An 18,346-nucleotide genomic window follows, 5' to 3' on the forward strand; every position below is an offset into this window, starting at 1 on the left:
ATATTACCGGTAGATATCTGGTATAGAATTGAGTTGGTAATTAGACTTGAAACCCCAGTAATAAATCCTTAAATTGACCCTGAGACCAAATATGCATTATGTTTGATTATTTGATAACCTCTATAGAACTTTATTCTTAATTATTCGATTACCTTGTTTAAAGGAAAAGATAATGATTATGTGATTATAGTACTGACCAAAAATTTGGGATTATGTGTTTACCTGTACCCCCATGAGGACCCTCCAGATTTAACGGCATAGTGTGAAACGCAACTACGAATAATTCCGCAATATCGTATGTACTTCCGGTTTTTAGAATTTATGCACTTGTACAGATCTGTGTGGGATTAAATCGATATTTTTCACATTTTAACAACAAATTTTGCAAGATTAACCTTGTCAACCAGGTAAGCAACTACCTCAGACTCATATGTAAGCAAAATATATTGATGGCGGAGCCTATGCGCATTTCAGTTATATAAATAACAAGATGCAATGACCAACGTCCGATCGGGTTTGTTTATTTTGTTGGCGCTTGTTCAAATAATTTTATAGTTAAAATCAAACACAATAGAAGGAATTCTGCATGTGTCATTCTTAAATTTAATAGTAAGAAGCACAACAAATCTTAAATAATGGACAAGATTTATGCATCGCAGCTTTCTAAGCTAGAAAAATCATGTCCATTCAACTTTCTCTCTTTGCTAATGTTTTGGAATATTCGAGTTATATATTGACTTTGTATTGTCTAGTTGATAAAAAAAAAAAAGGAACATTTATCTCAAATAAGAAAGAGCATCAACTTGAATTTTTAAGGAAAAAGCTTAATAACAGCAATACATGGTCTAACAACATGGAAGTTATATTAATTTTTTTAGTAAACAAAACAAGAACACTGTGTACAAGGCAGAGACATATATGTCTCTGGTACAAGGTGAACAGTTTCTTGCAACAACATGAATTTTTCAATTAAACTGATTCTTTAAGAAACTGTGTGCATTTGATGTAATAAACGAAAAGCCAAGCAGCTATGATTATCTTACATTATATACAACTTTTAAGGTAGTTGTTATGTAGAGGATTGGACATGATGAATCATAATACAATACTTCCCTGTGTAAATTTTATATCTTTATTCAAAAAATGTTTGATACTTTTATTGGCCCTATAATATGAAAATAACAGTGAAACCACAAAAATGAGGGTTTAGATGGGATTTAATAAAAAGATACAATTATAATCTAATATTTAAAAATTAATGCCCCCCCCCCCCCCCCAAAAGAAAAAGAAAAGAGAATAATTTATGACACAGGAGGAAATATAATATTTTTTTCCCCCCAATTTAAAACTGCTATATCTATGGCATTTATAATAATTTTTTTATCATTTCTGACTCTTTTACTTAATACTTTATATCTTTGAGACATATAATATTTATATTTTTAGAATAATTTCATGTTTAATGTACCATATCCAGAAATCAACGCCACTTTGCTTATTTGAATATTATACTAAAGAAATTGGATACGGGTCACGGAAATTACATAAAAATGATAGGGAATTTTGAAAAAATGTCTGTTTTAATTTTAATTAAAGTGATAGACAGGTTGCCGGGGCAGAAAATGAATATACACAACAATATACACCATTTAAACGAAACATAATGATTGTTGTTGCAAAAAAACAGGTTCCTGAGCTATTCTAAAAATCGAAGCGAGAGGCCTTTAACATTGCAGTGTAAAATACAGACTAAAATGGCTGAAACATCAAAATTGCAAACTTCGTGTTGAAAATTGGCTTACAAGGTAATTACAAAAACAGGTTGCCGGGGTGAAATTTGAAACTTGAATTACCAAAGAATAAGCAAGTCCAAACCTTGTATGTGTAGACGTTGAACTCTAGGTTCCCACGTTAGATTAAAATGTCACTATTTCAAGAAGAATAAACTCACGAAAGCACCGAAAATTCACTTAATTCGCGTTCATTGTTTTGATTTTGACCGCCTGACAACTTTACAGAAATATCAAAGTGATTGTAAATAAGGACTCTGTGACAGGCAACTTATAATATCCGTGTTTTAAAGATTTTAATGATACCAAGCCTATCAAGCCAGTTCAGTTCAAACTACTATCACGTGGTACAATTCTCATTTACATATTATGAATATTAATTAGCAAAACCATTACTAATTTCTGGCTATGCATGGTATGATAATGTAGTAAAACTGAGAACGGAAATGGGGAAAAAGCCTGAACATATATATATGTGTGAAAGAGAAAACAACCCACTCAAAGAGCAGACAACAGCCAAAGGCCACCAATGGATCTTCATAAATGTAGCAAAAAATCCTGCTCCCACAGGTGGTCCTCAGCTGGCCACAAAATAAAATTGTGTATTACATTTGTACATGTAGCTCAGTGAAAATGGACGTCACACTTAACTCTGAAACAAATAAATGAACTTAAATTTAAATAAACATTAGAGACTATCAAAGGCCAGATGCTCCTGACTTTACATGTTTGCAAATAAACAATTTATACAGTGCTACAAGTCATGCAAGTTGCAGTTGAACAAGTTTGTAATCAAATGACTTTACAGAAGTACAATATGGTCTTCAGCATGTTTATTTTTTTTTGGGGATTTGAGCGTCACTGATAAGTTTTTTGTAGACGAAACGCGCGTCACGGTACAAATGTATCTATGATGATTTTATTCTGGAAACAATGATAGTCTGTTGGAAGTGGACAATAAATGGCTGACCCCTGTTAAGAGAGAGTCATACATTTGTCATATCTCTTGAAAGTAAAAGACAAAAAGTCTTTAAGATACCCTTGTAGATTTCTAAAAAGAGTAGGCAAATGCGGCCACTACAAGGCAGAACTCACGCCCTCAAAGTGGAAAGGGATTAATATAAGTTGCAATAACTTGTTTCCAAATCCACTATAAATAAATATGTTTATACTAAACTAAATGAAATAGAAGTACAAGTTTTCAAAGGTTTGTCTGTCAAACCACAAATATTGACATTTTATGGAATGGTTTGGCTGTTATGTACATTTTGTACATATGTACGTCGAGGAATAATTATATTTGAATAACATTTTATAACACTGTTCTGATCCTTATAAATCATAGTATTAACAACATGTACATGTATATGTAGGAGAAATTAATTTTGGACGTCAATCAAAAAAGGAAGCAGTTTTCCTGTTTGATGTGTGATTATGCAAAAATACCTGGAATTTTAAAGTACTTTTGCACTAAAGTGAGTATACATTTGTATATATTTAGTATACTTCATCTGGTGAATGTATTCATGTACATGTAAGTTCATGAGTAAGTTTTAATTTTTGTACACATACATGTACTTTAGAAATGGAGTGATTTAAAATGAGTCAATATTAATCAGGTGGTCTGTTTTTGATTGATTAAACCCTATGTTAAATGTAAGTTAATTACATGTGCATCAGTCTTCATGATAAACTTTTGAGTGACAGTCCACAAGCCCAAAGATCAATTTTTCAAAAAAATTAGTTGGATTCTGTTGGCTTGTACTAGAGAAGAATTTTACACGCCAGGGCTATAGGACTTGTGCACATGGTATAAAGTATGAAGACTGTGTACATAACAGGAATGAGATCATGTGGTATAATGAGTGCCAATGAGATAACTCTACATCTAAGTACCAATGTGTAAACAATGATCTACAGTTATAAATTGGTGATGGCATGCCAGGTGATTGAAAAAGTAGGAAAACACATGAAGACGTCATTAATGTTAAAAAAAATAATGAAATATTTGACCATTAAATTGAATTCATGGAATTTGCAAGATAAAACTGAAAATGAATTGAAGGCTTTATTAAGTATTATTATTTCATGTGTTTCATTCCCTCTGAAAAGGGAGTTAACTCTGTCATAATTGATTCATAATCAGTGAAAGAGTACATGTTTATCATATTATTTTACACTTATTTAAAAACTAAAAAAATAAAAATAAAGATAAAAAAAAACCCTGTATTTAGGGTTTCCATTCATAAGAAAATAAGCTCTATAATAAACATACCCGTAGCCAGGGGGGTTCTGGGGGTTCGGACGACCCCCCCCCCTTGAAAACAAATAAGCACTGTTAAAGTCAATGTTCTGTTCGAATTGTGACTGTTAAAGTCAAGTTTGTGAGTCCAACGAACTCCCCTTTGGAAATTCCTGGCTACAGGCCTGAAAAATCCTTTTACCTTAATACCCTAATTTCTAAATGAGGAAAACATATACATGTACATGTACACATATTCTTTATTTAGCTTTTGTCAGAAATGTGTTTTAATCTTGTAAATGTAACATATTATGTCATCCATGTCAGAATCTTGTTTGAAAGTTCTTAGGAAAACCATAAGCGTTACCTTTCAAATCTTGATTTTAACTAAGAGAAAATTTATGAGTGAGACTTTATTGTAATTATAAAGTATCATGTTGTTAAGATTACATTTCTTAATTTTGCATGTTTTTGCATTTTAATTATTCTTGGAATTAAATGCATGACATAATATTCAATTTTAATAGAGATTATAATCTTATGTAGATCGAGCTGATAAAAACCAAGGACAAAAATATAACTCTATTTTACCAAGGATTTCTATACAAATATCTGTCTAAAAATTCAAAAACAAGGGTAGCAAAAATCATTAACACAATGTATTTTTTCTTTAAAGTTCCCTAATTATAAGTTGAGGAGATTGGGGGACACTGACTGTCATTAGAGGGGATTGTACAATGTTGTATAGTCATGTTTCAGTTATTCTCTAAATAATCAATGGAATTTTCCCCTGAAAAGGGTGGGGAGCAATACCCAGACATATGTTTGCACAATTTTACGAATAGATCAGACTGTAGATTATATTGTATATATTTTTTAAAAACATGGTCATGGTCAAGTAATTTGATCAGATCTACATGGACATGGTCAAGTAATTTGATTAGATCTATATGGACATGGTCAAGTAATTTGATTAGATCTATATGGTCATGGTCAAGTAATTTGATCAGATCTACATGGATATGGTCAAGTAATTTGATCAGATCTATATGGACATGGTCAAGTAATTTGATCAGATCTATATGGACATGGTCAAGTAATTTGATTAGATCTATATGGACATGGTCAAGTAATTTGAATAGCTCTGTGGACATGTTATAAAAAGACAATAAATTTTCTCAAAAGTAATACTTTTCATCATGTACCTACAAAAAAACAAGAAAGGGTATGAAATACTAACATAAATATATATACAGGTACATGCTTAAGTACTGTTAAGTTTAGCAACAAATGTTTTTAAAATTTAAATTTCACAACCATAAACATGATAAACATGATAAACAGATATCATAAAATAACAAATGATATTATTTATCTTATATATAGGCTAAAGTGCAAACTTACTCAACCGAAAAATTATTAAAAAGTAACTTCCTCAACTTACATTTAAAGTCATATAACACTTTATCACTTTATACATGTATATGTTAATGCATGATTTAATCTTGGGAAAATCTAGATTCAGAATAATTTTTTGTCACCTGCTAGACTATAATATTTATTTTCATCAAATTGGGGATCAGAATATATTTTAGGGAAAAAGTCATAACCCCAGTCCCTTACCCCCCTCCTTTTTTTGAAGTTTAATGGTTGTTCCCTTAGTTAAATGTGATAACGCTATGGTGCATAATGGTGAAATAGTAAAACTGCGACAATACATGTATTGGCAATCGATTACCGTTGAATTAATTTTGGGGTGAGTTTTTGTGATAACCACATGCAATTTCTGTGGATTACGATATCGATGTTCTTCTATATTATATTGTAAATAAATAATTTATTCATCTGGCATGTATCTGTTGTATTGTAATTTATATAAACTGAAACAACACATTGTTAAAAAGGCCTGGAAGACTAGATGTACAAATTATGTAAAAAAATAATTTCTACACTAATAAAATTGAGAAAGGAAATGGTGAATGTGTCAAAGCGACAACAACCCGACCATAGAGCAGAAAACTTAATATATATTATATTGAGATCAAATAACATGCACATAAAATAAATAAAGAAAACATGATAAATAACATACACAGATTTAATAAATAAGGACTTAGATAAATTTGGAAAGATTCATAAATTTTGAAAAAAAAAAAAAAAAATCATTTTGATTACCTCATGTACAAAAATGTATATTTATTGTAATAAAATAAATAATGTGCAGATGTGAAAAAAGGTAACATGATAAATAACATATACATAGACTTAATTAGGACTGGGAATTTTTTGTAAAAATAAATAAATTTTCTTTTGGATTTCTACAGTAATTGAGATACAATTTGTATTGTAAATAAATACTGTGCAGATGTAAATAAAGGAAACATGATAAATAACATGCATAGATTTAATTAGGACTGGGATTTTTTTTGTTAAAATAAATAAATTTTCTTTTGGATTTCAAGTATACATGGTATATGAGATATCGTAAATAAATTATGTGCAGATGTAAATAAAAGGAAACATTCAAAGAGATAATCCCTTAAAATTTAGGACACCGTTTTATCAGTTGTTTACGAGGAATTTTAAATTAAAATCTTCTGTAAATATTGTCCAGCATACACACAACTTTTCATAAGTTTATTTATCCTAAGGTTACTTTTATCATGTTTGACGAGGTCGTGAAGGTCAAATTCATTTCGAAATCAGATGATTTAAGACGAAATAGGATTGGAAGACAACATTTGTTTTACGAAAGTTTGACGTAACGAGAAGATTTAAAATCTTAGTGTCATAGATATATTTACAAAAATATAGTAGTGAATTTGCTTAAAGGGTTATTTGTTTTTCTGTTAACAGTAAGTGCTAGTGGACTCCTTAATGTTAGCGTCATGATATATTTACAAAATATAGTAGTATAATTGATCATGATTACATGGATCTTTGATATCTGGATTAGATCTAGAAGTTTGAAGTAACAAGAAGACTAAAATCTGATTGGTTTATGATTTTGTGATTACATTCACTGTTTTACAGTAAGAACTATTTCTAGAAGATTTATGTAACAAAAAGACTCTTTAATCCTAGTGTCAGTCACTGTTATAAAAATTAATATAGTACATGTAGTGATTTTGTGGTTAACAGTAATTAAGGACTTAAATTCTATATACCGGTAGTTTGACTTATAAAGAAAACTCAAAATATTAGTGTCATAATATATACAAAATTTGTTGATATGGTGATACATTTGATATTTCTGATAAATATACAAAATTTGCTGATATTTATAGATTATCGTTGATCATCTCAACGAGATTGATTTTCTCGCTTGAGCCGGGACGGTGAAAGCGAGAAAATCAATCTCGTTGAGATGATCAACGATAATCTGTTTATCGCTATTTTACCTATGACGACGTTGTCAATTTCGTTAGCAACGCCATGTGCCTGCTTAGTTTCTAGCAATAATATTCCAAGAAGCCTGATATGAAAATTATCACAAAAAAAGATCAAAGGTAAAATGCACAAAATAGCGATAAGATTATTTATTTCATATTTTGGTAAACAGGTAGTTCTAGGACTGTTCTAGAATTTTTGTGTATCAAGATAGAGCAAGACTCAAAATTTTATAATTATGTATATACATGTAACTATAAACATTGTATTTTCTCATTGGCTTTAAAAGCATACAGAACGTTCACATAATGAATATAATATATTTTATTTTTATACATGTATATACATGTATGTATCTGTATTGCAACCGGGCTCAAGAAAAAATCACTCACTGAGAGTGTAAATAATAGATTTAGTTCAATGTACCTAAATAATTATTTTCCTATATATCATGTATATATGCAACAGCAATGATTATGAGTTATGACATCATGGAAATTACATGTTTATGATTTTTTTACCTTTGATATTAAAACAGATAACATTTTAAGTGTAAAAGCAGTTAATATCTTGAGCAAATCTTAAAACTTGGACAAAAAAAGTCTGATACAAGTTGACTTACACATACATATCAGTATCAAATCAGTGTGATGTATTATGCCTTCACGATTTACAAAATAGTAGCGAAATTCATTATATGGTTTATAATATATAATTTTCTGGTTAAACTATGAAATTTTGATGTAACAACATTTTAAAGCCTTATATGCATTTCTATTTTCAAAAATTTAGAAGTGACTTGTTATTGGTCTATATATATACGTGTAATCAGGTTATTTGATTCAGCGCTAAAACAGGTACAACTGTACTTAAGTAGTTTGACTTGACAATATTTACAAAGTTTTGAAGTGACTTTTGTTTGGTCTGTACTTAGATTATTTGATTCTGTGCTTAAAACAGGTTCAACAGTGAGTGTTCTTGTAGTTTGCTGTAGTTTTACGTAATACGTAAGAAAACTAAATCTTCTGGTAATGTTTACAAAGTTTGGAAGTGAATTCTGATTGGTCTATAATTAAGTCATCTGATAACCTAGTTGTAGAAAATTGATTTACATTATAGGTACATTGTACATGTATTTATCATTTTCAATTTTGTAGTTGTTTTGTTTTAAGATTTAAATACTTATCGATGAATAATCTTAACAATTCTGCATGAATATGCAATAAGCATAAAGTTTATAGAAATACATGTAAATGTATGCTGTTTAAGGAAAAAGGGGTGTTCAATAGAAAATGATTGTTTTTATTTGACAGCGATCGATGCTTATTAGAGATTTGTGACAGAAAGCCGTTTCAGAACATTATGGGTAATATTTCAAAATGTAAAGCACCAAAACATGGCATTGGCTTCTACCATTCTTTAATTTGGAAATCAACCAGTGATATGACCAAAATTTTTTTGGGGGTTCAACACAATGAAACTACCAATTAATTCCAGTAGATTCTGAAATGGCAAAATGTTCTGATTTGGGTTGTTTTAAAGAGCTTTTAAAAGTACATGTATGTAAATGTACATGCATGTTTGATGGAAGTTGATGTTTTTGTTTTGTAATATAAAGATATATGCATTGAAGATTATAACCAGTGCTACATGTATTTCCAATTCTGACTTTGTTTATTTTTAGAAGTGTGACTTTTGGACGACAATTGCTGCTCCACAGATTAAGACAAAGGATAATATCTTAAACAAGCAAACTATCGAAAAGATAAATAAAGAAGCCAACTAAAGCAGGAAAAGTTCAAAGGTATATTATCAGTTCATTAGAATATGAATGTTTTTGTCTGAAAATGCTTCATGAGAGTGCTTCAAAAGCAAATTTGATATCAGATATCTCGGGGCGGGCACAGTTTTTTTGCAGTTCAGTGTCAAGTTCTAGGTATATTATAACTAACCAATGGCAGTGAAGCGTATTGTAGTATACCTGTCAACAGAATGTCCATCTGTTTTGATGTACATGTACACGTATCACTAAATCTCAAAATCTTTAAATATCCTTCAACATTAACATAACATATATGTCCCTATGTTTTTATGTAAAAAAATTACATGTCCAAATCTCAAAATCTTAGAAAAATTATCTACCTTACTTGCATGGCCCAAAATCTTTAAAAAAAAAATTAAAAAAATTAAGATCTAAGATTAAAGTTATAGAATTTTTGGGCTAGTCAATGGTCATGTGTAGTTTCACATTTATTTAACATAAATCATGTCATTGACTATATCAGGATCCTTTTGATTACAATTTGTTATGACTTTATGAGTTTTGAAGGTTGCAGTAACATCACATTTGATATGGGTTTTGAATCTTAACGGATACAAAAAATGTTTTTGACATTATTTTTCAATCATTTTTTTTATTTCAAAATTTATAAGACATTGAAGCCTTGAGGTAAGCCTCCTTTAATTTGATTTTTATTTTCACAAAACAGTTTCGGAGATGAAATCTTAACAGAGGCAACTTAATGTGGACTTTTTAACCTGGTTTATATATTTAAATATCGTCCAAATTGAATATTAATTCAAACTTGAGATAAAAAGGATCAAAATTCCGATTTATCTCTAAGTGATTTTGAGGTCATGTGACAGTAAAACATTCGTAAATTATGTTTGGCGGTCATTTACTGATATGAATGGCTTTGTAGTCATTTCTTCAATATTACTATTAGGAGTGTTTACCTTTATAAAATTATCTGTAAATCAGTGTTTCCTAAGGCTTTTAGAAAAAAATGGACATATTACCTTAACTGGACCAAAATCTTCCTACAGGGCATTTACACATATGATTTAAATATTTTTGCTGCTCATTTTGACCAATTAAACATATCATAACTGGACCTAACCAATATACCTTATTGCTTTTTGGAAATCTTTGCCGCAAGAACTATTGACGTCATACAACAATCACTTTTCAATTGTGGTGTTAGATATTTTGTTACAAATGACGTCAAAATTTTACTGAAACATTTGTGATGTCCAGTAATTATGACGAACAAAAAGCAATAAGGTTTATATTACTGGTCAATTGACCTTGGGAATGACTGGTACATATAGAATAATAGGTAGTTTCGTTTTTGATACTGACTATATCATGGTGAAAATCTAGATGAGCTCGTAAGATATTCCACATGATATAGTCAGTATCAAAAACGAAACATAACGTGTGTAATTATTCTGTTTATTGGAAATTATGACTCCCAAAATGTATTGCCTAATATTTTCAGTGATACAGCCAGTACGTTGATACTCTAATATATTAGGCAGTAAGATCAAAGGGAAAGTATATGAATTACCGATAAATACATGTAGCTCAAAAATTATTTTAAACCTAAGGTCTTAACATGTTAGGGCAAAGTTGACAATATAAGGATTTAGCTTTTCAAAGTTTTGTCATGTAGCTCCTCAGTTACTCCATATATAATCTATATGTTTACATCCTGGGCTTTTAATTTCTTTTAGAGCCTTCCTTCATCTCTAAGTAAATCAATCACCAAATTTATAAAGTGATATTTTCATAGTGCAATTACATATTATTCTATAAAATAAAAGTTGTACATGTTATTGCATCCTGTAGAGAGAGGACTAGACTGTGTAAAACTATGTTGGTTGATAATATAATATATAATCGTCCTTCCCTACGCCTACATCACCCTGCTCTGTTGCTCAATAATTCTCTTATCAAGACTTCAAAACGAGACCAGACATTATCAACGACATTACAATGTGAGAGGAGAAGTTATCAACAACATCACAATGCGAGAGGAGACGTTATCAAGCTTGCTTTTGTCAAGCGTAAAACTGTCTTAGGGAGAGGAAAAAATACCATTTTAATAGAACAATAAACAGATAATCAGGTTTTCTACGTATAGATATCGTTAAATATCAGCTGCCTGACACAATGTGAAACTTTTTAGCTCGTTCACTACGCTCACTCCCCAAAAAAGGTTCACATTGTGGCTCGCGGCTGATATTTTACGATATCAATATGTAGTAAACCTGATACATGTAATTTATACTTATTATACTCCAGCTCCTGTGGAGAGGAGAATAAACATTAGTTAACATAAATAATATTAAGGGCCCTTCATCCCTTACAACAAGTCTTTGAGGTGGCATGTTTCTATACGTAGCCTACAAGGGTGGATTCAGCCCTTTCTAAAAGGGTTCAGTTTCATCCAAGGGAAAAAGGGGGAGGCATACTGCCACTGGTCTAAATTTCTGTCCCTTTATAAGCAGTTATTGTCCAAATTACCTTCCGTTTATTTTTGTTCACCCATATTACAGGACCTTTCTTCTGTTTTTATTTGCATTGTAAATTATTTGGTCCTCAATGTTCTTCAACTTCATACTTTATTTTGGCCTTTTAAACTTTTTTGGATTTGAGCGTCACTGATGAGTCTTTTGTAGACCAAACATGCGTCTGGCGTATATACAAAATTTAGTCCTGGTGTCTATGATGAGTTAATTTAGTTCTCATCCTGAACATGCAGGAAATATTGGCCACTGGACATTAACATAGTTACACCTGACTTTTTGATAGCTCTTAATGAATTCAAAAAAGAATTCCAAAACTGCAAGCTACATGGTTTAATTCTGCTGTTATGATCAGCTGTTGAAATTCACTTGCACCATTATCCTGAAGTTATTACAGCAATTAGTGTATAATTTAAAATAACTTATAAATGTTTATATAAGATCAAAAGATGGTTTTCAATGGATGAGATTAAAAGTTTTTATTTTGTTTGGTCTACATCTTACATGAATGAAGATTTCCTCATTTAGATACATCTGTAGGTTCATTTTGGCTTGAATGTTGATGCAAGAATTCTTTTCTTCGAAAAAACAGAATAGAATCTTTGAATTTGTAGGTGTACTTCAAGAAACAGTAAAATCTGTTATTTTGGCACACATTTTACAAAATTCTTATAATTGATTGATTTATTCTTGTTTACTTTAAATAAATACTTTCAAAGTCAAATAAATTACAACCCATTTTAGTGGTATGACTTTTTTATGAAAATGATTCACGTTTTTTAGTAGAAATTAAGTAAAATATTATTCATGTATGCTTGTTTAGATTATGCTCGTTCTGCTTCAAGTTGCAGCCATTTTTGGGACTTTTTACAGACCCCAAGACAGGGTCCATAATGAAGACTATGTTTTTAATGTCAATTATGCATGTTTCTAATTAATTTTTTTTTATTTACATCACTTCACTTTTATATCATTGTCTATTTTTAAAACTACTTTATGGGGAAGTCAAATAACATGAATATCCTGCTTAGTGATTTAACAGAAATGCTTAATTTTATATTCCATATGCAACTACATATACATGCATTGATTAGTTTTTGATTTAATGCATTTACCAGGCCATCAATGAAAAAGATAGATTTTTACAAAAATAACTTTGTTTTGTTAACTGTATCCTGGCAAAGTATTGGTTTAATACAATTTATCATTTCACCTGATTAATTTGACTTGAGTTCATACCAATAAATTTCGCTTGGAGGATGTTGTTAAAAGTACGCATGACCTTTGCTTTAAATTCATCATTGCCATATTAAACCAAAAGCAATATTGAATATTTTTGTTTGTTTATTTGCGTAAAAATCCAACTCAGAAAGGGAATTATTCTTATGTATTGCTAAGGTTTATAGTGACATCGCCATAAAGGTATAAGGACTTCAATTTATCAAAAATCCTGAATTTTTAATTTGTTTTCCTCTAAAAGGTTAAAATAAATGTTATATCAATGTAAATGCAGTGGTATTTTCAAGTAAAACACACAAATTTTGATTGGAAGTTCAAAACTACTTTGTGCATATGTTGTGTTAAGAAGTACAAATAAAATTTGAATTTTGACAAGGATTTTAACAAATAAAAAATGCATCTAAGTGCACTGAAGTATTTGTTTTGAATATCCTGCAAGTCTGACCGGTGAGTAATCATTTGGAGATTTGAAACAAAATATATTTATTGCTCATAGCATGAATATTTAAGCTGACATGCTATAAAATAATTCATAAAATATTGTTTTATTTACATATTGCCATCAAAGAATTATAGGCATACAAGGTTGCATGTATTTTTCAGTAAGGAATTTTTGTGGTACATTATTTATTATTTTTAAATTCCAGTAATACTTGATGTTTATTTTAGTAAATAAGTTAGACAGAATTTTAAACATTAAAAACAAACTGACATTAAAACAGAAACCAGGAAGTAGTCAAGTAAGTAAGTAAAATTTATTTCACTGGCAGGATCCAGGGGAGGGTTCCGGGGATTGGAACCGCCCCCCCCCCTTTTTCTTTGGATGATAAATGCATTTGAATGGGGAGCTGGGTAAGGAATCCCCCCTTTATCCTGGGTTGAGAACCTCCCCTTTTGAAGATGGTTCGATATGCAGCTGGATTTAGTGTTGTCCAGAGTATAAATATGTTAACAGTCTCCAAGCTCAGGCTAAATGTTTATAAAATGCCTATAATGGTTACTGTGGATCATTCCAAATTTTACGAATTGAGCTAGCGTCTCAGCAAGGAACAATTGTTAAATTTAAGAAAATATTTGATTTCATGGTTTTTTCAAAGTTTGCATACAGCACAAGACTTTTAATGCATTGGTGCTTGAGGCACATGTTTTTGAAGGAAAAACCTAATTCTAAGTTTGAACTGTTATTAAAACCAATTATGATGTACACATGATAATTAATACTCTCCAAAAATAAGAGCTGTCAGCATTTAATGGATTTAAGATTAAAAATTTTGAAAATTGCAATTGTCATCAAAATCAGTTTTTTTCAATGATAAAATCAAAATTAATTCAACTCTGAAATTGAGATCAATTTAAATACATACATGGTAATATTGTCCAAAAATAAGAGCTGTCATTGTTGTTTTTTTAATGTCCTTTTAAAGCTATATAGGACGAATTGGATACTGTTATAGACCAGGGGTCATGGCGGTGACAATTATGTCATTCATACTTGCTGTTTGAAGTATAATTATTTTAGATCACATGGCACAAAATTTTGCTGGCATGATGACTTTTTTATACCCGCATGCTCCCATGACCCTAATATTAAATTCCGTGTTGAACAACCTTGATAAGACCTTGAAAACTACTTTTTGGGATGCTTCGATCTTATTTAAAAAGTAATAAACTAAAAAGGGTGGATGTTATACAATGTATCAAATTTAATGTTGTAAAAAAACCTTGAAAAGACCTTCAATTCTTAATGTACTTGAATATAAGGACATGTTAGATAATAAGAAAAAGTCATATAGGTTAGATAAGAATATTTAAAAGGAAATAACCAAAGAACTTTTCTTTCTGGTTCTCATCTCATCTTGACTACAAAAAGGAGGTACTATATCTAGATGAAGGGACACAACTCTCAATGATCATTGGTATGTTTTATGATATTCATTTTAATTATTATAACACAAGCTTTAAAGTAACACAGGCAAATTTAATTCTGTTTCACATGATTCTTTCAAGTTTATTAAGAAATCATACTTTTACAAACACATTAATGATTAAATGAGTTGTCTATCTTAACTCTGAGGCTTATGCCCTTGTAAGGACCTCACATCTTCCAATTCAGAAATTATTGCAATCTTTTTATGATTGTGAAAATTGCAACAATGTTATAATTGTAATGATTTAAACTTCCATTTAAACAGGATTTTTCTCAATATTGCAAAATATTTATCAAATAATAATCACATTTATGTCCAGAATGACAAAATCACAAAAATAAATACATGCAATAATTGATGATTTTACAATATTTAGATACAAATTGATATACAGTAGTTTTAAGCGTCAGTTAGCTGGGGAACTTTAAAATGCTGTAAACTTAAAAAAAATATGGCCTATTTTTTTTTGTAATTGTATAAAAAATGCTTTAATAGATAATTAGATTTTCAATAGATGTAGCAAAGTATTGTAAATTCAGAAATTTTGGCATGCATTTAACAATAGCAAATGTGGAACACTTTAACAAAATGTGATATTTATTATTGCAATTTCATGAAATTTTTATTTCCCCATTTCCCCCAAACTTGATATTGCTTAAATTGTGACTAAAAATGGGATGAAGTCAGTTGTCTCATTGGCACTGACATACCACATCTTCTTATATCTTATATATTGTTGCTTTATATATATCATGTTTACGAGGTATAGCACCCCAGACTTTTATAATAACTATTTAAAGGAACAATTTGTATTAAATTATCAAAAATCATCGACTTGAAAAGTTTTCATACTGGCCATATGTGAATGGAATTTTAGTCAACAGAGGGATTGGTCTAGATCTGATTCCTAAAGCTGAATGTAAGGTCTATAAATAGAACGTGGGGAAATTATTTGGCAACCAAAATAGAAATATTTTGTCACATGGTATAATAACATTCCCTATACTCATACATGTAGAGTGAGTCAGATTTATTAATGTAAACTTAAGACTTGTGATACAATAACATACACACTTTATACTGTTAGTAATGTACTTTGTATAATAGCCTATATATTTTTTCGTATTTTTGTGGAATTTACCTTGAAATATATCAGGTTTGTTTATATTTGTCACTATCAATTTTGTCATCTGCATGTATATATATTAATGGTGTAATTTAGTCTCCCAGTTATTTCAAAAAGAGCAGTCTGTGTCAAAAAAAAATTCAGCTTCTAGTCCTGGTGAGACACTCAATAATAGCAAAACTTGTCCCCATTTACGTTTAGGTGCTTATTTGTCAATATGCCGAATCCAAATAAAGTTTTACTTACTTATATGACTATATAAAAAAATTGAAAATTTTCACTTGTCTAAATCAATTTTTGCTAGTCTGGGGCATTGGATTATATTAGTGGCTATAACAGTGCAAAAATAAATTTGCCAAAAAATCATTTTTTCTTGTAAAATTATCGCCCTATTACATGAAAACATTTTTTTGGGGCAAATTTATATTCTCAATCTAATAAAGCATTTTTTAATTTGCTGCTATTTAAAATTTAGCTTTACAATGATTGTATAATGGAAAGAGATGTGTATGGTGGTTTTTTTATTCATTACTAAAATCCATTAGGAAAATCCAGTGTATTTTTCGTCCTCATTTTCATATAACTTCTAAGGAAAGCGAAACAAAACCAATTATCCTCTATTTGAAATTCATTACACGTTGTAAGCACCTAAACGTAAATGAATTGCATAAATTTTAGCATATCAAGGGAATAAAACATAGAAAGTATGACAAGAGTTATCCAACTGCCCACCCCAAACAGACCACCAGCTATCAGGAACACTGACTCAGTTCAGTGACTACCTTTTCTGTCATCCTGTTTCTGGTTATATTTAACATTGTTATATTCCAGGCCTGTTATAGCTTACTATGCAGAATGGGTTTTGCTTATTGTTGAAGGCCATATGGTGACCTTTAGTTGTTAATTTCTATGTTATTTGGTCTCTGGTTGAGAGTTGTCTGTTGTTTGTTATCCTACCCCATCTTCTTTTTTGTAAGAAATGTTAATATAAATAAGAAGATGTGGTATAAGTGCCAATGAGACCATTTACATCTGGGAAGTCATTTTCATGGGAGAGAACTCTTGTACAAATCAAGAAACTCAAAATGTTTTTCGCTGGTGAATTATAGCCTTATAGGATTCTTCACCTGACTACTTAGTGTTAAATTTTAGGGTTATTCGTCCTTCATTGCAACTAAACGAAAATTATCTGAATTATTCCATTGTCACTTGATAACATGTTGCCCAATAGAACTGTTCGTTATATATGTATAATAAACTTAATTGTAATGTCATCAAATCAGATATTACATATTCACTACATATATTTTAATTATAATAATGACTTGACATATCTTGGTTTTATTTTCAGATTTCTTTGAATTTTTCACTAACCGTCGTGACGGCTCAGTTAGTCATCACGGAGTTACTTTGCAGTCACATCTGTTTTACCAATAGGATTTACCAACAAGATCTCACATAGCCTGGTAAGGCATACACATTATTATTAAAAAAATTTCATAATAAACATAGAGTCATATTCATTTTGAGAATCCAAAGTCAGATGTTACTAGGAAGTCGGAGTGCCTTGTAAAAACTACTGACCTGTCATAGGAAAGCTGACAATCCTAGTCAGTTAAGATTGAAGTCAAGTGCACCTGCATGAGTGGGGTTTGAACTCACAACCTCAGTGATGACTGGCTGTACTCCTTAGACCACACGGCCACTGAGGCCTCTCAATTATTACTGAATTTACAGTATATACATGATATATAATCATGTATATATATATGTGAATATAGATTTTTTTTACAATGTACCATGGTACATGAAAATAAATCTATATAAATTCTGTGCTTTAAAAGCATTTTTTTTTTTTTCACAAATCAGGACTAGTTTGATTGAATTCTTTTTGGATTTATTATTACAGTCAATATGCTGTGGTTGGTTATTTTTGATACACTTCTATCAATCAGCCAATCAAATTGTCTGTTTATATAAAAAACTTTCCTGATTTTAGTTAGGCAAATGTGGGTATTTCGGACTGTTGCAACAGTTTGTTTTCTTAAATTTTTTGTTATAGTATTTTGACCAATCAAATGAATTAATGCTTATGTTAACTCATTATAGCTTAGATAGGTTCAGCCGACAGTCTTCTCCTGTTCACTCAAATTTTACAACATATTTCAAACATTAAATCCTAAAACATTTTTCAACATAATTTTATTACATACACATACATGTATTATATAATGAAAGAGCAGAACTGAGGCATGTAAAATTAGGCTTGGGAGACTTTTTGGAACTTTCATCTACTTTGTGCCCATTCCAACAAGGTAAC

The 18,346-nt window shown here is 30.2% G+C and overlaps 1 protein-coding gene across 4 annotated transcripts in view; it reads left to right on the forward strand.

The window, feature by feature from the left end:
* Nucleotides 1-268: 268 nt before the first annotated feature.
* The window catches only part of LOC134694727 (anion exchange protein 3-like), a 75,873-nt gene continuing 57,795 nt past the window's right edge, over nt 269-18,346 (forward strand). Inside the window, exons 1-3 of one of the 4 annotated variants that reach the window (XM_063555770.1) lie at nt 269-407; nt 9,107-9,226; nt 17,378-17,492. The gene's annotated coding sequence lies outside the window, so the exon portion shown is untranslated. Of the gene's footprint in view, nt 408-3,144; nt 3,266-6,766; nt 6,888-9,106; nt 9,227-16,037; nt 16,057-17,377; nt 17,493-18,346 lie in introns of those variants that run through there. The other 3 variants (XM_063555772.1, XM_063555771.1, XM_063555773.1) reach the window with 3 other exon arrangements.

Source organism: Mytilus trossulus, chromosome 13 (genome assembly GCF_036588685.1).
Source record: "Mytilus trossulus isolate FHL-02 chromosome 13, PNRI_Mtr1.1.1.hap1, whole genome shotgun sequence".
Lineage (NCBI taxonomy): Eukaryota > Metazoa > Mollusca > Bivalvia > Mytilida > Mytilidae > Mytilus > Mytilus trossulus.